The sequence below is a fragment of the Lissotriton helveticus genome (genome assembly GCF_964261635.1).
Source record: "Lissotriton helveticus chromosome 1_1 unlocalized genomic scaffold, aLisHel1.1 SUPER_1_unloc_31, whole genome shotgun sequence".
NCBI classification, from domain to species: Eukaryota; Metazoa; Chordata; class Amphibia; order Caudata; family Salamandridae; genus Lissotriton; species Lissotriton helveticus.
The window spans coordinates 317,490-337,652 of NW_027611672.1; the positions used below are offsets into that span (position 1 = coordinate 317,490).

Below are 20,163 nucleotides of genomic sequence, written 5' to 3' on the forward strand. Positions count from 1 at the left end.
TAAGTATGCACGATTGACTGAGTAAAATAGCTGTCTATTGTTTTCACACAACTCTAGAGATACACTCTTATTCTGAGGGAGCAAAGTTGTCATGTTTTACGGTTGTCAGAAGCTAATCCCTTCTTGTCTATCCAGTAGAGACCTAGTCGACCTCAGTCATACGTCTACACTGCTGTTTATATTATTCCAATGCGCAGAGCCTATTGGGAATATAGGAACTACACTACACTACAATATGTGCTCTCTCATGTAAAGTCAGGTTGTTAGAAGCTTTTCTGCAACTCAAGATACACCTTACTTTTCACGTGGTGTGGATGCATTTCTCATGTTTAGTGAGATCTCCTTTCTGAGTAAAACGTTTCTGGCTTTAACCCTCCTGTATTAGGCTTTAGTCCAGTGGGAATTCTCTCTTGTGAAGTGGCATTGTATTTGAGACTAAACCTTATCTGACATTCAGAACACACATAAGGCTTTTTTCCCGCTGATGTCAAGTGAGAAGTAATTTGTAACCAAAACGTTGCTTGCATTTCGAGTACTCCTAAGGTTTTTCCCCAGAGTGGGATCTCTCATGAAGCAGAACAGTCTTTCAGATACAAGCTTTTAAGGTATAAGGATTTTCTCCAGTGTGGAGCTTCTCATGGTGAGATAGTGTTTTTCTCTGCAGCTTTTCTGGCATTCAGAGCACTCATAAGGTTTTTCATCAGTATGGAGTCGCTTATGGTTAGTGAGGCTGTGCCAATCAAATAGGAATTTCTGGCATTTACAGCATAGGTAATGTTTTTTCCCTGTGTGCGTCTGCTCATGTAGAGTGAGATTGCGTTTAAAATTGATGCTTTTCTGGCACTAGGAGCACTGAATTATTTTGATTGTGTGTTTTCTTATGGCGCTTGTAACCATCTCTACCTCTGAATCTTTTCTGACATTTAGAGCACTGATAATTTTTTTTCTCTAGTGTGGATTCTCACATGTTGAGTGAGATGAGATTTTTGGCTGAAACATTTTAGGCATTCGGAGCACTGATAAGGCTTTTCTCCAGTGTGGATTCTTATATGGTAAGTGAGACTGCCTTTTTCACTGAAACATTTCTGGCATTCAGAGCACTGATAAGGTTTTTCCTCAGTGTGGGTTCTTATATGCTGAGTGAGACTGATTTTTTCACTGAAACATTTGTGGCATTCAGAGCACTGATATGGTTTTTCCTCAGTGTGGATTCTTATATGCTGAGTGAGATTGCTTTTTACACTGAAACATTTGTGGCATTCAGAGCACTGATAAGGTTTTCCCCAGTGTGGGTTCTTGTATGTAGAGTGAGTCCTCTTTTGTCACTGAAACATTTCTGGCATTCAGAGCACTGATAAGGTTTTTCCCCAGTGTGGATTCTCATATGTTCAGTGAGATGAGATTTACAGCTGAAACTTTTTTGGCATTCAGAGCACTGATATGGTTGTTCCACAGAATGGGTTATTGCATGTCGAGAAAGGCTTTGTGTGTTACAAAACCTTTTCTGGCATTCAGAGCACTGATAAGGTTTTTCCCCAGTGTGGAATCTCAAATGTGCAGTTAGAAGTGATTTACGGTTGAAATGTTTTGGGCATTCAGAGCACTGATGGTTTTTCCCCGGTTTGGAATCTCAAATGTGCAGTTAGAAGGGATTTACGGTTGAATTGTTTTGGGCATTCAGAACACTGATAAGGGTTTTCCCCAGTATGGATTCTTATATGCTGAGTGAGACGGATTTTTTCACTGAAACATTTCTGGCATTCAGAGCACTGAAAAGGTTAATACCCAGTGTGGGTTCTGATATGCCGAGTGAGACTGCTTTGGTCACTGAAACATTTCTGGCATTCAGAGCACTGATAAGGTTTTTCCCCAGTGTGGGTCCTTGTATGTAGAGTGAGTCCTCTTTTGTCACTGAAACATTTCTGGCATTCAGAGCACTGATAAGGTTTTTCCCCAGTGTGGGTCCTTGTATGTAGAGTGAGTCCTCTTTTGTCACTGAAACATTTCTGGCATTCAGAGCACTGATAAGGTTTTTCCCCAGTGTGGGTCCTTGTATGTACAGTGAGTCCTCTTTTGTCACTGAAACATTTCTGGCATTCAGAGCACTGATAAGGTTTTTCCACAGAGTGGGTTAATGCATGTTGATATAGAGTCGCTTTGACACTAAAACTTTTCTGGCATTCAGAGCACTGATAAGGTTTTTCGCCAGAGTGGATTCTCATATGCTCAGTGAGATAAGATTTACGCCTGAAGCTTTTTTGGCATACTTTGCATGGAGAGTGGTTTTCCCCAGTGTGGATTCTCATATGTTCAGTGAGTTTAGATTTACGGCAGAAACTTTTTTGGCATTCAGCGCACTGGTAAGGTTTTTCCCCAGTGTGGATTCTCATATGCTCAGTGAGATAAGATTTACGCCTGAAGCTTTTTTGGCATACTTTGCATGGAGAGTGGTTTTCCCCAGTGTGGATTCTCATATGCTCAGTGAGATAAGATTTATGCCTGAAACTTTTTTGGCATTCAGAGCACTGAGAGTGGATTCCCCCAGTGTGCATTCTGTCAAATTATGTGAGATACGATTCATGGCTGTGTCTTTTTTGGCACTGTTATAATCTCCTGTTCATAAATGTGCAGTACAATATTACTATACGCAGATATTAAGGATGTACTTTGCCAGGGACTTTACTGGTAGTTATATGGGTTGTTTTACATATAATGTTATGTAGCACTTGGTACCTTCCTACTCCCCTCCCTTTCCTCCCCCTGTGGTATGTTCCTTGTCCCTGAAGGCTGCTTTAGAATGTTTACAGTAAGGGCATGCTGAGTTAAAGAGAGTGATGTTATAGGTGTCCTGATAAGCTATCCTGGTGGCACTGTGGAGGTCATGAATAAAGAAGAAGTTATCCAGCTACCTGTCTGGTATCTTTTTAACAGGCACATGTACCTTTTTTCCCCAAATTAGGTTATTTTGCCTTCATTGAGGTGTTTTTGAACACTGAATTTGTTCTCACAGTCTGTGTTTTTATAAGGTGTATACCTAGAGTTAATACCTCTATGTTTAGTTTTCTCTTGCGTATATGCCACGGTAAGAGGGAACCCGATTTAAGAGTCTGGTTTGTTTAGATAATGTTCAGCATTTATCTCTAAAAGAAATTGTGTATAATCTTTTTAACACTTGAATTGAGCAAAATATATCTGAATGCAGCCCTGTAACACCTGTTGAAATGTTTCTAGCAGATAATAGTCTTTAGGTTATAGCCTCTCCGGCAGCAACTTATTTTGGGACTGAAGATTTTCTCAAATCTATTTGTATAGGTACTTAGCAATGCAGTGATAAGGTGTTAGTCTGATATTTAATGATTAAACTGAGAAGTACTTTTCTGCACTGGCGTAATTGCAGTAACTGAGGGCGTTAGAACGTGCACAGTACTATTGTGGAACACCAGTCGCAGAACATCAGTTCATTTACCCTTTCGTTGTTTGGTGTAAGGTTAAGATTTGTAGTCCTGAAGACGAGGATTTATTTACATTACCTATAGCACAACTGTGCTCATTTAATCAATTTTTATCTTTAACAGTTTTACATATCACTCACGCACAGCAGATAATGTTGAGGCGATTTAGATAGAATTACAGAACAGTACACAATAAAAAAGGAAACAATCTGAGACGTTATGAATACAATAAAGTGGTGAATTTTTAAGGTTTTCGCCAGAGTGAGCAGAGTGGGTCGTGGTTTTCTACCCAGAGGCAGATAGTCTCAAACTTGCGTAACTGGTTAAAAACGGTTGTTGAACAAAGGTGATTTTCCAATCTTTCGGTTGTTAACGTGTCAGCTTTGGAGTCTCCTTTCAGCGTCTTTTCTTTGATGGTCTGCAGAAGAAACCTTTTGCTATAACTTTCTTTTATGCAGTGTGTGCTTCCTCTCTGGAATTATATGAGGTTTTAGATGAAGGTTATTCTGTACACAGATATGGCTTTGCTCTGGGTTAATGAAATGCTAAATTAGAGACTTCACTTACAGGTATAGTACTTTCCTCAGCTCCCACTTCCTCGCCACACCTAGATTTTGGAAATTGTTTAAACGTAGAATGCTGGATGTTCTTCAGTTTTTCAAAATAATCCTTCTTATGGCACTGACTTCAGTTGCCTGGTGCTAAATCTTGCTTTCTTCGTCAGTAATTTCAATCACCTATAGTATTAAAATCAGACAGAGCAGAGTGCAGAATGGTAGCCTGAGAGTACTTGGATGTAGGAGTGAGGATTTATAGACTTTTCAACATTTTATTAGGCTCACAAAGGATACATGCACCCTATGGACTTGTAACGTAGAATCCCAAAGGCAGAAATTAAAGTCATATGCACTGGCACCAAACGGATATTTAAAAAAGGATACTATTAATTAATGTTTAATCTAGAGTTCTGGGACGGAATTTTCCCTCCATGGAAAACAGGCATTTTACCCCTGCCCTGAGTTACCACCTACTTGTATCTGGTATCCTGACTTTTGAGTTTGGCCTCTGCCGCACACAAATCTATTCAAAAATATTTGAGTGGTCACCCTCCAAGTGAGGGTGTATTTTATTCACCCAAACTAGACCCTCCCAACCAGGCAATGGAAGGCCAGGTTTTGAGTTATGGTGAGGACTAAGCAGTAGTGGGCCTCGACAGTGATGGCGCAACTGGAAGCCAATCGTAAGATTGGCAATCACTATCAGACATGAAGAGGGAATGGGTTAAAATCACCTTACATGATTTTTATATAATGCTGGAACCTGGGCGACAGCCCATTTTCTGGCATATGTGTATTTTTTATGTATTAGAACATGATTTGAGAAGGCTGGCATAATGATCTCTTCGCCATGTGGGCACTCCCTGACAAATTCAGGTGGCCTATCTTTTTCAGCTAGAAGAATGTCATAACCCTTAGATAGCTTCTCCCAAAAGAGTGCTTTTATTTTCCTAGTTATGTCCCCCTCCATCCGGAGCGTTATTTCATATAACTTATGGGGTACACTAACCCTAGTGTCAGCAGTTTCAACTTGAATGTATCCATTCAAGTCCACTGTCTCCAGATGATCCTTCAGGATTTTGCGAGCTATGGTGACTTCTGCTGCGCTGCCTAGCATTGTCTGAGCCCACTCCCCGTTCTTGAGTTGTGTCCTCAAGATCCTCAGCATGTCGGATTGTAAGACCTGCTACCTACTTTTTGGTGAATTGAGTTTTATTTTTCTGAACGTGTTCATCGTCTTTGGACTTCACACGTTCTTCCTTGTGTTCTGGCCGTCCTCTTCTTTCTTTCCGATTTCTGGGAGGAAGTCTGAAAGGTTCGAGAGGAACGTGTATCAGTATCTTGATATCTATCAGGTTTTCTCAAATTATCCCTATTCCTGAGGTTATACCTCTTTTCAGAGGGCTCCTTTTGAGGAGAACTACCTCTGGAGTGAGAATGCTTCTCTTTAGGAAGTGAGGTAGTGTCTGTTTAGTGTTTTCCCATTTCTTTTTAGGAGTAGTGAGATTATTTTTAATAAAGACTTTTTCAGGATTTTCAGTCAGTTCAGGTTTTACTGGTTTACCACCCAAACTGTCTCTGCCTAACTCTTCATAGGATTTTTTAAATGTTCATATGGTAGCTCAGTAATATCAAGTTCTTTTAGTTTTTGGCAGATTGCCAAGGATGCTGCTTCACCTTTAAATTTAGCTAATAATATAGCTGAGACCTGTTTGAAATCTTTTAGTAATTTCATACCAAGATTTAAGACAGGTTCTGGTCCGTATTCATTTTGAATCTGTTTCAGGACGTCTGGTATCACTGCCATAGACGGAACGCCATGTGTTTTTGTGTAGATTGCAGCAAAGACTGTACCCCAAGTGTCCCAGTCCTCCAGGCATGGTGCGATCCCCATTGGTAAACAGATTGTTAGAATCCTGTGTTTCTCATGAGGTGTACTATCGGGAAATAATGCCTCAATTTGAGTAATTCTTTGAGCTAATTCTGAAATCAAAGCCTACACTCCCAGTAGAGAGCTTCGCTCTCCCTCCCAGTCTCTTCTTTATGTACCTCGATTTAGGAAGATCAAATTGGGGGGCATGAAGTTTTCTGTCCTCGCCCTTACCTTTTGGAACACCCTTCCTTTCACCATTAGGTCTGCCGTCTCTTACTCCAAGTTCCGCAGGGCGCTCAAGACTTTTCTTTTCTTACAAGCCTTCTCGCCCTAGCATCTGCGCTTCTGCCCTCTAGGGTCTGCATCCCCAGCGCCAAGAAACCGCCTGGTAGCCGTGCGCTTAACAAGTATTTTAACTTCAACTTCAACTTTAACCAGAATGGAATTTGTTCCCTTTTTGTGGGTATTTTACCAATGACTGATTGTATAGTCTGTGGTGTAATTTTGTTTGTGTTCCCCTGGTGTGGGATGTGCTGTGGAATCCTTATAGCAGTATGGACTGTTAAAGTCTGCATGACATATTGAACCAATTGTCTATATATTTTGATTAACTGTTTTAGCTGAAATAATAGTTCTGGACCTGTCATTTCTTCAATGTCAGGATGTGGTGTAAAGCTGGATAGTACCGGCCAAGTTGCTCCTGGTCTACCTAGTGGACCGAGCCTGGTAATGTGATTTTGATGTTGTAGGGCGCCTTTAAACCAGAGCTGATGCTCTTGGTATTTAATGGAATTTCTATATCCTCGAAAGGAATGTATTCCACTGGTGGTTCCTCTACTTGTAGTAGTGGAACTCATGTGTTTCTGGATTTGCTGTGGGAAACAGAATCAATAAATAGAATACCTCTGTCTACCGATATTCATGTGCCTCTATAACAAATATTACCTTACCTCTCTTGATGATACACCATTTGTTATAAGCTTTATAGTGATGGCTTTCTTTACATTTACGGGGATGATTATGGCATCCGGGTCGGCTTCAGTAAAGCCTGTAGTATCGAAAATCGGTTGGCCTGCATTTACTGCAGCTCTAGCCCTTTCGTTGTCACTCATTTTGTTGACCGAAAGTTTGCAAAGCAAGTTTCAAGGAAACAAAGATAAGGTGCACAATATTTTTGGAACACTGTATTCTTCAACGTTGAACAAACCAAAACTAATACATAGGATGTTTCGTCCTACTCGGTTATGGCGGATATTTTATCCTTTCACCCACTCCAGACGTCTATTGGAGTATTTTACGGGAAAAAACGGGTCTCTGTGAAAAGCATGACTGAGTTACTCTAGTATCTAACATTAAATTAATGCCTTACCAAACGTTGGGCGCAATGTAGTGTAGTTCCTATATTCCCAATAGGCTCTGCGCATTGGAATAATATATACTATAGAATTGACGAAGGACTTAGGTCGACTAGGTCTCTATCGAATAATTAGACTTAATTGTGGGTGCCAGCTGGCTCAGAGGTCACTAGAAACTTTCTCGAATTCACAAGAAGGGATTCGTTTCTGACAACCACATAAACATGACAACTTTGTTTCCCCCAGATAAACGTATCTCTAGAGTCGTGAAACAATAGATAGATATTTTACTCAGTCAATCGTGCATGCTTCGTTTCACCAGAGGTGCAGAGAAATAGAGAGACGGGCGTTTTCAATAAAAGGTATTTATTGAACAGTCTTCTTTCTCATGCAGAAGAAATGAACTACTACAATCATAATACTGTCTGTAAAGTATAATGCGTACAGCAAGAAGAGTATCATGAAATAATACTGTAAAAGCATGATATGGTTTCTAAGCCACAGAATACATACATAAATAAATACTAAAAAAGTACTCACCTGGTGCTTCTAAAATACTCCTACCCCAATGTACTTAACCTAGGTCTAGTACAAGGGAAGAAGTAAGTGAGGTGTAGCATAGGTAGTATTCTTTGCCAAGAATCTATCCAAGATTTCTCTTAGGGTCTAATCAGCTCCGTACCTTGGTTTAAAAGGAAGGAGGTCTGGTATCTCTCGGTTTCAGGACTCAATTTCCCAACACCCCACCAGGGGAGCTTAGAAACACTGGAGCTGGATTTCTCGGCAAGAGAAAAGACAGCGTCTCTATCAGTGCGTCTGCTGGAGGGTTGGCTTCCTTCGGCACTTGCTGCGGCGAGCTGTGTCGGGTAGGTAGATAGTCGAACTGCTCCCAACCATTGTGTGATTGCTAGGGCAAGTGTGGCCATATTTACACCTTGAAGGTGCCGAGTTTGACGTAAGGTTGGACGTAATAACGTCATCAAAGACTCGCAGTTCTTTGAAAACTCCATGAGTTCTTGGACAAATCAATATTCAAGCAAGGGGAAGTCCCTGACTGCTGAAGGCGAGTTTTTCCAAGAAATCGGTGTGGATTTTCGGAACTAGTGGAAGTAGCCATGCCGTATTTGGACTGCATGAGCTATGTCTAAATATGGTTATGATTTCTATGCCTATATGACGACAAGGTGATTTATATCTATATATGGGCATAAATCTGGAAAATTACACTAGGGTCCTAAAATGCTATACAACACCCACTCCACTTTAATATGTTCAACAATACTAAATTATAAGCATTTAAAACATATCTAAGGCATGTGTTTACAATCCCACCAAAAATACATAAAATGTACTTGAAATGGTTGCACACGAAAAATGAGCATTTGTACTGTACGCATTTGTAAAGGCAATGGTTATAGTCAAAGCATATAGTTTGACATTGGCAATGCTACTGAATGAATCACTAAATGACATTTCATGAAAAATGGCTCTTAAATACAGAAGAAAGGGTCGAGACCATTTCATAGCAGAATATATAAACTGTTTCGGTTTAAGGACAAGTTAAAATATTGTCTCTTGGAAGCAATTCAAAGAATTCTTGTTCTCTAAGAATAATTCTACTTTAAGCAGATTACTTTGTGGTCCAAAAATGTTTTTCAATTTTGGAAAAAGTCAAATTGTAGAGAAAAAAAAATAGACAAACATGAACAATCAAGAAGGAAAATGCTACTTACCAGTATGCATCTGTTATTGGCATGTAGAGCTGCAGAGTAGTACACTGCATTAGATCACCACCTGGTGTTGGGCTCGGATGATTACAGGTTGTTGTCTTCTTGGAAGAAGTCTTTCTAAGTCCCGATAGGTGACTCCTCCCTTGGGCAATACTGCGCATGGGCATCGGCACCATCCTCAGATTGTTTTTCGCCATGATGGGAAATGATGGAGTCAGTAGAAGTAAAGAAAGAAAGATGTCCATGCGTATACATCTAAGTAAGATGAAAACTGGAACGGATACAAGTCCTGGGGAGGCGGGAGGGCATGTACTACTCTGCAACTCTACATGCCAAGAATAGATGCATACTGGTAAGTAGCATTTTCCGTTCGAGGCATATGAGCTGCAGATAGTACACTGTGCATCGATTGTGCAGCAGTATCCCCTCTAGCGGTGGTCACCTGTATCCGTTGCAGTAGTTTGAAAGAGAGTTTTAAGGACAGCTTGGCCTACTGCAGCTTGCTGCTTGGCTTGCACATCAGCACAATAGTGTTTAGTGAAGGTGTGTGGTGTAGACCAGCGTTTCCCAAACTGTGGTCTGCGGACCCCCAGGGGTCTGTGAGACATTCCCAGGGGGTCTGCAGGACTCGAGTGCCTGTGGTCCTCACAGCACACAAGAGCTGTTTATGTTGGCGCAGGGGCGGCAAGACCACAACAATACAATCAGGAGGCGGGTGGCAGTGAATGGGCAGTCAGGGACGTGGGGCTGCAGGGGGCACAGCGGCTGGGGAAACGAGTGGAACAGAAGGCAAAAGGGGCGCAAATACAAGGAAAAAATGAGTGGCACAGAAGGGCACAAAAAACTGAGTGGACCAGAGGGAAGAAGGGCACAAAACAAGGGAAAAACGAGTGGAACAGAGGGCAGAAAGGCACAAATAATGAGGGAAAAGCGAGTGGAACAGGGCAGAAAGGCACAAAAAACGAGTGGAACAGAGGGCAGAAGGACACAAAAAACGAGGAAAAACGAGTGGCACAGAGGGCATAAAGTCACATAAAAGGAGGGAAAAACGAGTGGCACAGAGGGCAGGCAGGCACAAAAAACGAGTGGCACAGAGGCAAAATACAAAATACAGAAATTCAGGGGCAGCTGAGAACAGAAGGCAGAATGGGCAGAAAGGCACAGGGGCAGCGAGGGGAACAGAAGGGAAAACCGGGCAGAGACATGGGGCAGCGAGGGGTACAGAAGGAAAGTCAGGGCAGAGAGAGCACGGGGATAGCGAGGTGAACAGAGGGAAGAAAAAGGGGCACGGACCACGTACAGGCAGCGGGGGAAGACAGACAACAGCAGTCACGGACACAACAATGAAAATACAGGCAATACAATAAAAGCAATAAAGCGTTGAAAGGCACATGTGTATAGGTTAACGTTACTTGGCAGGCAGGTAAAAATAGATCCAGCCAGGATCAGCATTAGGATTTTCGTGCTGCTTTCTGATTGCTCACTTTCCACTTCTTGGGTTAATTATGTGTGCTGTCAAGCTTTCATCTTCAGACATATCAAGCTCTTATTCTGTGTAGCCTTTGCAGTTTGTTGTTGGCAAGGGATGGGGCAGTGGGCATCCTAACAGGAGAGGGTCATGTCAGGTGCCACACGAGGCCTCTCTGAAATATGCCTTAACTCCATTGCTCACCCCTTGGTGGTAAAATGTTGTTCTGCTGTCTGTGACTAAAGATTATGTCTAACGGGGTTTATGGTAATTGGCATAGCATTGTTCCATGATCTCACTGAAACAATAAGCCTCCTGTGCAGATACCTTCCTGCCATCTCTTGCACCTCCATGATGAACTCCTAATATAGACCTTGAATTTGCTCTGTACACTGGACTCATCACTTTGTGCACAATCTTGTTAGAATTTTCACAATATTCGTTGCTCCTTGGGGCATGTCTTTATTATAAAATGCTTCATAATTGTATCATATTTTAGACCTTCTTAAACTGTGAATAGGTAAAAATGCTAATAATTCACAATCATTCAACCTGTTGCTGTAAGGAAGGGTCAACACTCCAAGGCTCTGGAATGAGAATGTAGAGGTGCTGCTATGGCTGAGAGCAGGAGACTTGTACCACTAAATAATACGCTGCTGTGTGCATACATGTCCATGCCAATAGACCCAATTCAGGCTGTCTCCCTCTTGAAATTTCCTCTGCTTCAAAAGGCTTTTTTAAAAAGAAATTTTATTTGTACAAATTGTTTGGGTGTCCCCGGCATCTAGTAGTGATTCAGTGGGGGTCCTCAGGAGTCAAAAGTTTGGGAACCATTTAGGGCTGAAACCCTGAAGATGATGGTAACACCTCTGGTAAATTACTTGGCAAGTATGCTACCAATGACCATCTCCGATAATTTTATACACAAAGTAGAGAAGCTGTTTGGTGCATTTCAGTGGCAAGGAAAGAAGCCCAGGATATCAATGAAAAAGCTACAGCTGGCTAAAGAAAAAGGCGGCCTGGGTCTGCCAAACTTCAGACACTATCAAACAGCGTTCCTATGCAAACAGGGCGCCCAGTGGCTAAGCAAAGAATCAGATTACACCCCACTATGGATGGATATCGAAAAAGCTATATTGGGTACTATTCCACTCCCAGCCCTACTCAAAATGGACCTTGCGCGCCTACCCCATTCAAAGTATATCCTGCTAAACACAAGAAGGGCACTCCTGAAACTCGACCAGTCAAACGATAAAGGCCTAGAGCTCAAAAATTCCACTTCCATAGCCCTTTGGCATAACCCTTTACTGAAAATCAACGGGGTACCCCTTCAGTGGAAACACGGGTCCGCGAAAGGTATCAACATGGTAAGCGACCTCTTCAAGGGTATTGAACCTCTACCGTTCTCGTCACTCCAAGCCACAAACGCCCTCACACCAATAGACTTCTACGATTTTCTGAAACTAAAAACACTCCTGTCTGCGCGCTCCTTGATTCCCTCTGTGCCACGGCTCTGGAGTTCTGTCCGACGCATCAATAAAGCGGGACATTTCGTTTCGAAGGTTTATAAAATGCTCCTCCCCCTTCCTCAGAAAACACACAGACGAAATGAGATGAGATGGGAAGCAGAGTCCAACACAACGGGTATGACTTTCGACTGGGATATAATATATACTATTGCATTTAGGAATAAGGTCTCCCCTATATTATCACAAACTAAATTCATGTTAGTCAACAGTCAGTCAGTCAGTCAAAATACTTTATTGCGATAACTTAATATCATATAAAGACAATGGCAAAGTACAAATTAATCAAAATACATATACGGAAAGTTCATACTTAAAAACAGTTAGAATACAATAAGAATAAGAACCACACCACATGTTACAATTCGTATCATTATGAAATACAAAGTGCAAAGTGCTAAAAAGCTAAAAACAGATACTAAAAAGGAAAACCCCAGCAGGACGAACATAACAAGGACCAGATGTGCCCTAATTACAAGCCATGATATAATTACAAGGTGCCTTTTTAAGGTACATAGTCTGTATTACTTAAGGAGGTAGCCACATTTTTTAGTCTAATGTTCCTGCTCCTAATGGCACTCACCAGGAAACTAGCCACATGAAACATAATCCTGGGAGTCTGTAGAAGCTGTAAAAAAATAAGAGCAGGTTTAACTTGAATAAATCCCTCCTCCTTAAGAATTGGCACAAGGAACTTTCTCCTAGCATCAATGTAATGACTACAGAACATTACAAGGTGCATTGTATTTTGTACGGAGAAATGATCACAAGAACATGGTAACGCCTTTTCTGGGGTACTCCAAGCAGGATAAAAACCGAGATTAAAATGTATCAAGTTAAAACGAAAGCGAGTTAAAATAAACCTGTGGTAAGGGTGAGTCACCATGTTCAAGTAGTTTTCTGGGCCGTCAGGTATGGATAATATTAGACTTGCCCTAACACTAGATTTTTTTAGCTCACACTCTTCTCTCTCCAGAGATAGAAGCTCTCTCATTGCGCATTTTGTGAGCGCAATATCTTTAGATGTTATAGAATCTATTTCAGAATAAAGCTCTGGCCTCCCTATCCTGGAAAAATTTTCCTTGATGTAAGTCAACCACTTAATATTGTTAGCTTTGTCCAAACACAAACAATCTCTCATGATGATATGGTTTAAGGGGATTTCTTTGTTAAGCCACAACCTCAGCCATGCTATTAAAGGTGCTGTTTTTATCAGGTCTGTGATGTAGCCTTCCCCTAATTCCATATGAACAGTGTAGGACGGGGTCGATTGTGGAACACCAAGGACAGATCTAAAAAATGTATTTTCCATGATTTGTAGAGAGTCCAGTCCCCTATATCCCCATATAGAACTACCATAGGTTGCCACCGAGATGCATTTAGCCTTATAGATTTTCAATATGGCTATGATTGGCCTAGCCCCAAGTTTCTTGGAGAACCCCTGAAGGGCTGCAGAAGTTCTTGCTAATGCAATTACTCTATTCTTGACCTGGGGACCCCAATTTCCCTTCTCATCAAATGTAATTCCTAAATAAGGGAAGGTGGTTACTCGAGCAAGCTTCTCCTGCCCGCAACTAAAAGTTTTATGACACTTTTTTCTTGCTACTCTGCCCATGAGCATAACTTGAGATTTCTTTGTATTTATTTTCAAATCTAGTGAGCCCATGAAAGTTTCAAAGGCATCCAGAAGGCGTTGGAGCCCCACCCCAGTACGCGCAAGGAGGACCGCGTCGTCCGCGTAGAGGAGGACAGGAATCCCCTGTTCCCCTGCACGCGGAATATCAGGGGTCACGTCCCTAAGAGCAGGCTCCAAGGCATTCACATATAGAGTGAACAATAGGGGTGCCAAAATGCACCCCTGTCTAACCCCTTTTTCAGAAGCAAAGGCGTCAGTGCAACTTCCTCTCGAGGTAACTCTGATTTTTGCAGTAAGGCCCGAGTGCAGGTCAGCCAATAGGTTGACTATGGTCCTATACAGACCCATTTTCCAGCAATTTTACCCAGAGCTTCGATCTATTAACCAGGTCAAAGGCAGAGGAGAGGTCCATGAAGCCAAGGTACATGGACCCCTCCTTAGCCCTGGTATATTTCTCTATCAAGAAGTGGAGATTAAGACATTGGTCCTGGGTACTTCTTTTTGGTCTAAAACCATATTGCACATTTGTAAGAATACTGTTCTCAGTAGCCCACTCATTTAGTTTCACTAAGATGACTCTTCCTAAGATCTTAACTGATGAGTCAATCAATGAGATTGGTCTATAACATGCAGGATCCTGCCTGTTTCCCTTTTTAAACACAGGGATAATTATAGATGTTTTCCATGATTTAGGAATATTATCATGGCTTAATGCATTAAATACCCTGCAAAGTAGTCTAGACCAAAAATTAGGGAAGCATTTAAAGGCGTCCGCAGGTACACCATCAGGTCCTGGCGCCTTTTTCTTCAGAGTACAGTCTATGGCGTGTAGAACTTCCGATGTCTCAAAGTACAATTGAGTCCCAATGGTTTTAATATCATCCTCCCGAGCCCCAGGATCTCCACTGGTATGACTGGAATATATGTCACTAAAATGTTTAATCCAACCTTCGTCAGATATGTTTGTTTCAAGGGGGGAATTCTCCTCCCCTGTAAATAGGGGTTGGTTGACAATCTTCCAGAATTCTCCACTGTTTTTCAATATTGCTGGATCTAGGAGCTGGGTCCAGGCTTCATCTTTAATCTCTTTTTTCCTGACTGCTATAGCTTTTTTATACTGAGCTCTGCAGATAGTGATAAGTTCTCGGTCTTTTGGGACAGCCTTTAAAGCATTTAGTAGTGCAGAATGTGTTTTTGAACATTTATGATCAAACCATCTTTTGATGGGCACTGTCTTAGGTTTAGAGCCAACAGACAGTCTGTGGTTAATCTTACTACAAATGCTACCACAGGCAAGTATCACTTCCCTATTTTCAGCCTCACTAGATAGGCACACACCAACCTCGTCCTCAGCATCAGCGAGTACCTCTTGTACAAAGGGTTCAGGGGTTATACTATCCCATTTCAATCTACGTCCCTGGTCTTTAAGTTTAAATGCTTGTTTACTATTACAGGGACCATATTTACGTCCTATGAGACCAGTAGTTACTAAGTCCAAGGAGACAGGATTGTGATCATTGAAAACAGAAACCACAGTTTTATACATTAAAACCTTTTCTAAAAAACACAATGAAATAAATATATAATCAATAATAGAGCCATTGTCTGTTCCCTTAAATGTAGGGAGCCTAACCCCCCCTTCCCCGCACCCAGACTCATATAAGTTCCATCTTGCTAAAAAATTATCTAAACATTCCCCCTGTTTGTTATGTTCAAGATGGATAGGTGAACAGTTCGGGGTGGATTCTACTTCATCGCAAACACACATTAATGAACACTGGTGTATGTTAAGATCACCCAAGAAAATGATTTCAAAAGAATTAACATTTTCACTGTAGACTGACAGAAACTGGTCCAATCTATCTAGGCTATATAAAGTACAGTCAGATGCGTTGGAATTATAGAAATTTATAAATAAAATATTGGGAGATTCTGCCGACGAAAGTTCAACTATTAGACATTGTTCGGAGCCGAAATCGCATTTCTTTAGGCGACCATTAATATCTATTTTAAAAAGGCTTAACAGGCCTCCCTTGGCTCTTCCTGCAACGCTAGACACTGCAGGGATACAGAAAGGACTATAGCCATCTAAAGAAAAACTGTTATTTGTATCCCATGTTTCCTGCAAAGCAATTATGTCGAACCTTGTCATAAAATCTGTCCATGCCACGTTTCCTACTTTAGACTTAATTCCTGCAATATTCCAAGTAAGCATACTAAATACTTGTACTTGTTTCTCTTCATGGCTTATGTGTGCAGGCGGAAGTCAATCATTTTGATCCAGAAAGGATAGAGGAGCATAACGGTTAGACAGCAAAAGAGGTTGTGCAAAAGAATTGTGATGAACTGGATGAGGTGGGTGGTATTCAGTATTTCGATGATGATGTTGGCCCCATCTATTATTTATGTCCCTATTATTGTCCCACCCGAATGCAGGGGTCTTGGGGTAGGTGACATTCTCTTGTTCTCCATAAAAAAAATGTAAGGTTAATGGGACAACAGTACCCTGCCTGCGTTGGGGCAGAAGTAAGTTAGTGAGGATGTTTGGTAAGACGCCTGCATGTGAAAAACTCACTGCCACACAATCCCCTTTAAATTTTTTGGGGCGATTTCCTAACCAGGAAACCCTTTTTGCGGTCTTAATCTCCTGAGCTAATTGTTGCCCCCCCCCCCCCCCCCCCCGGGCTAGCCTCACATTATTTGTAAACCATTGCAATGCCTTGTTTGACAAAGAAGTGGAAGATTCTACTATGCCCGCTTCTAAGGGGGGAACATTGGCTAGCACTAGTACAACAGGTGAAGCTTCAACAATAAATTGTAAAGGGTCCGTTGTCTGAGCTTCTACTAGGGGGATTTCAACTGTTAAAGGACCATCCCCTTTACCAGCTGTTTCGTTAGCATTTAGTAGCGGTGACTGTGTTGGGGGATTATTAGGCAGCAGATCATCTATTCCTTCACCGTCAGCATCTGCGTGCTCTCCAATGTTATTGCCCATGTTATCAACCAGCGTGGTAATATTTTCAACTCCATCCACTAACTTATTCTGCTGCCCTCCTAACTTTTTAACCTCAGTTTGTAGTTTATCTATCTTAGCTACTAGAGGTTTAATAATAGCTTTAATTTTACTTTCAATCATCTCAGCAATTTTTACAAACAAGTCATCATCAACATTAAGTTTTACTCTCCCCTCTCCATTTTCCTTTAAATTATCCTTTGGAGTATTTGCCCTCTTCCTCCTTGTCCCCGACCTTAACCCTCCCCGTTTTGGCTGAGTTTTAACACCAGAACGTTCTGTCCGAGGGGCATGGACAGATAAGGACTGATCTTCATCTGAGGGACAAGACTGTATCTCCTGATCCAAGTCACTGTCTATATTGTTCACCGGGTCCGCAGTGAGTACCTCGGGGGCTGGCACTATGTTCTCAAATAAATTGCAGCTGCCCTGGTTAATAGAAAGAACCCAACGAACCTCAGGATCAGTTTCCAAGGATATGATATCATCAGTGGGAAGAAGTATGCTAGGGGTCAAGCATTGTAAGTCTGGTGATTGACTCAACCCCAAAGATTCTCTTCTCTGTATATTTATTTTTTGCACAGTTTGGACCAGATAGTTTTCCATAGTGTTTGTAGCAGTAACCACGCCTCTTTTTGGCATCCTGCCACTGAAGCCAGGGAACTAGCTCCACAATCTTACGTGTAGGTGAAAACACAACAATGCCTTACTTGATTATTCCAGTTTACCTCGTGCATCCAACAGCGTTTCTGGCCATGGCCCTGTCGCTTCCTGCCGCTGAGGGCCGTAGAGGGCCCACCCTTTGCCCGGGCTTAGCCCCGGGCGACCCGCTCGCGTCCCACGACGCGGGGGTGTCTGCGGATTTATCACACCTGCTGGCGCTCTCTCGCCACGTTTGCTGCGTCAGTTGCGCGCCGCCGCGAGGCCTGCCGGGTGTTGTAGTCCCCGGAGCGGCGGCGCGAGGCTTGGAAGCTGAGTGACTCTCGGCGGTGGCGGCTTGGTGTCCTGGCTGCTCTGTGGACTCCTGGCAGTGTCGGCGTGGTAAGTGTATCTCAACAGAACGTATTGGACACCAGAGAAACTCTTTAGACTTCAGCTAAGAGATAGCCCCATGTGCTGGAATTGTGATGCAGAAGTGGGGGACTTGGCCCACATGATATTTCATTGACCCTCATTGAGGAAATATTGGAATAGAATCTTTGACTGCATTGAACATATTTTCTGTATCAAACCTGTAAGGGAGTTTGTCTATGTTCTGCTGGGAGTACAGGACCCGAACTTGTCTAATACGGTTGATCGCCAGCTCCTTGATCTTCTTCTCACCTTAGCATGCAAAGTTGTACGGTGTAAGTGGAAAAACGCTTCTGAAGTATCATTCAAAATGTGGCAAGACTGGTTGTCCTTCCTGAGAGGAGCCGATAACCCAGCACTGCACTCATCTCCAGGGCGTGTCTCTCACAAACAATTGTGGAAGGCCCATGACGCTTCCTCCTTCTCGTTTGACCCCCCTTAGGCTACATAGCTAAAGTCAGCAAGACCAAGTCCCTGTCAAATGCCCCTCACCGAGAGATGGTTTTAGATGCCATTGAGATGAGAACCTACACAAAGATATAGGATGACTATGCAATTGTATATGTATACGTAAATGTATTGACCACCACATATGTTAACGTTCCTTTTTCTTTTCTTTCTTTTGGTTTGCTATTCCAGTGACTCTAGTGATTCTAGTGATTCTATTACCATGTTTTCATCATAATCAGAACCTTGTATTTGGAGAATTGCTTTTATTGTCTTTAATGTATTTTTTGCACCTTATTGTATTGTCTTGTTCTTTTCTTTCTATTTTCAAATAAAAATGATTTGAATACAAAAAAAAAAAGTTTGGGAACCACTGGTGAAGACCATGTTGCTGCCTTGCATATGTCCTCTAGTGATAGATTTCCTAAGAAAGCCATAGAGGCTCCTATTTTGCGAGTGGAGTGCGCTCTAGGAGGAACTGTTAGTGTACGTTTAGCCTTTATATAGCATATTTGTATACACTTTACAATCCACGTGCAATCCCGCCTTTGAAGATGGGGTTGCCTTTGTGCGGAGGAGAGACAGCGACAAACAGTTGTTTCGTTTTTCGAAATGATTTAGTACTCACGATATAGTAGAGTAGAGCTCTTTTAACATCTAGGGTGTGTAAAGCCCTTTCTGCTACCGAGTCTGGGTTTTGGAAAAACACAGGTAGCTCGACAGACTGATTGAGGTGAAAAGGAGTGACAACTTTTGGGAGAAATTTTGGATTAGACCTAAGAACCACTTTGTTAGGATGTATTTGAAAAAATGGTTCTTGTATAGTGAAAGCTTGTATTGCACTTACTCTTCTGGGAGAGGTGATAACAACAAGGAAAGCAGTTTTCCATGTTAGGAATTGCAGCTCGCATCTATTTAGGGGCTCGAAAGGGGGTCCCATAAGTCTAGCAAGGACAACATTTAGGTTCCACACAGGAGAAGGAGGCAACCTGGGTGATATTATCCTTTTTAAGCCTTCCTTCCTTCTTTTTTATGCTTTAATCGCGGGAACTCTGAAGAGAGACAGATGTTGCCTGTTCTGTAAATAAGCTGCAATTGCTGCAAGGTGCAGGCGTATGGAAGAATATGTCAAATTGGACCTTTGTAGATGTAGAAGGTAACAAATAATATTCTGGATGGAAGCATCCAGGGGTCAATTTGATTATTTGTGCAATAAATTGCAAATCTTTTCCATTTAGCAGCGTAACACGCTCTGGTAGTGGGTTTCCTGGCTTCTTTAATAATGTCCATACAGTCTGGTGGTAGGTTTAAATAACCAAACTGTAAGACTTCAGGAGCCAGATCGCTAGATTCAGTTAGTGCGGGTCTGGGTGCCCGATTTCACCATGGTGTGGAAAAGTAAATTTTGCCATGTCATATGTGCCTACGTGTTCCCCATCTTATGCTATATGTGCATGATCGATATGCATGTATCCCCCTCTGACCGATTAAAGACGCAATTACAGTTGTGTCCATCTCCAGTATGTCAGTATCCAGTTCTCGTGAAAGCAACGAGTATTAGGCCTATGTTGCCACATTTTACAGTGTGCACGTTAATTCATTGAATTGTCCCCGTTTCTAGGCCTCAAAAGGGCCCGGACACCAGATTCAGCTCCTGTCTCCTGAACCCTCTCCGAGGAGCGATACAGCCCCCACCTGCATCCCTGACCCTTCACTTACTTCCTGCCTCACAGTGCCCGGCCCGGCCTGGCTCTGCCTGCCAGTCTGCCAAGAGTATGTTATGCTTCTAGTTATCAGTCCAGCCCTCCTTCTCTGCATTCCTAAGCTACTGAATCGCATCAATAGTTTCCGTCATGGTCTAGCCTTACTGTCTCCATGTAAGAGAAATACTGTATTAATATTCATAGAATATTCCTAGCACACGCAATACATGTAGAATTATGCATGCACCAGTCTTAGTGTCAAGTAGCCTTTGCCCTGATAACTTTTGGATTCTATCAATATGTATTCCAAACACTAGATACCAGATATGCTT

The 20,163-nt window shown here is 42.1% G+C and overlaps 1 pseudogene; it reads right to left on the reverse strand.

Moving 5' to 3' along the window:
• Positions 1 to 923: 923 nt before the first annotated feature.
• The window catches only part of LOC144805891 (uncharacterized), a 59,059-nt pseudogene continuing 39,819 nt past the window's right edge, over positions 924 to 20,163 (reverse strand).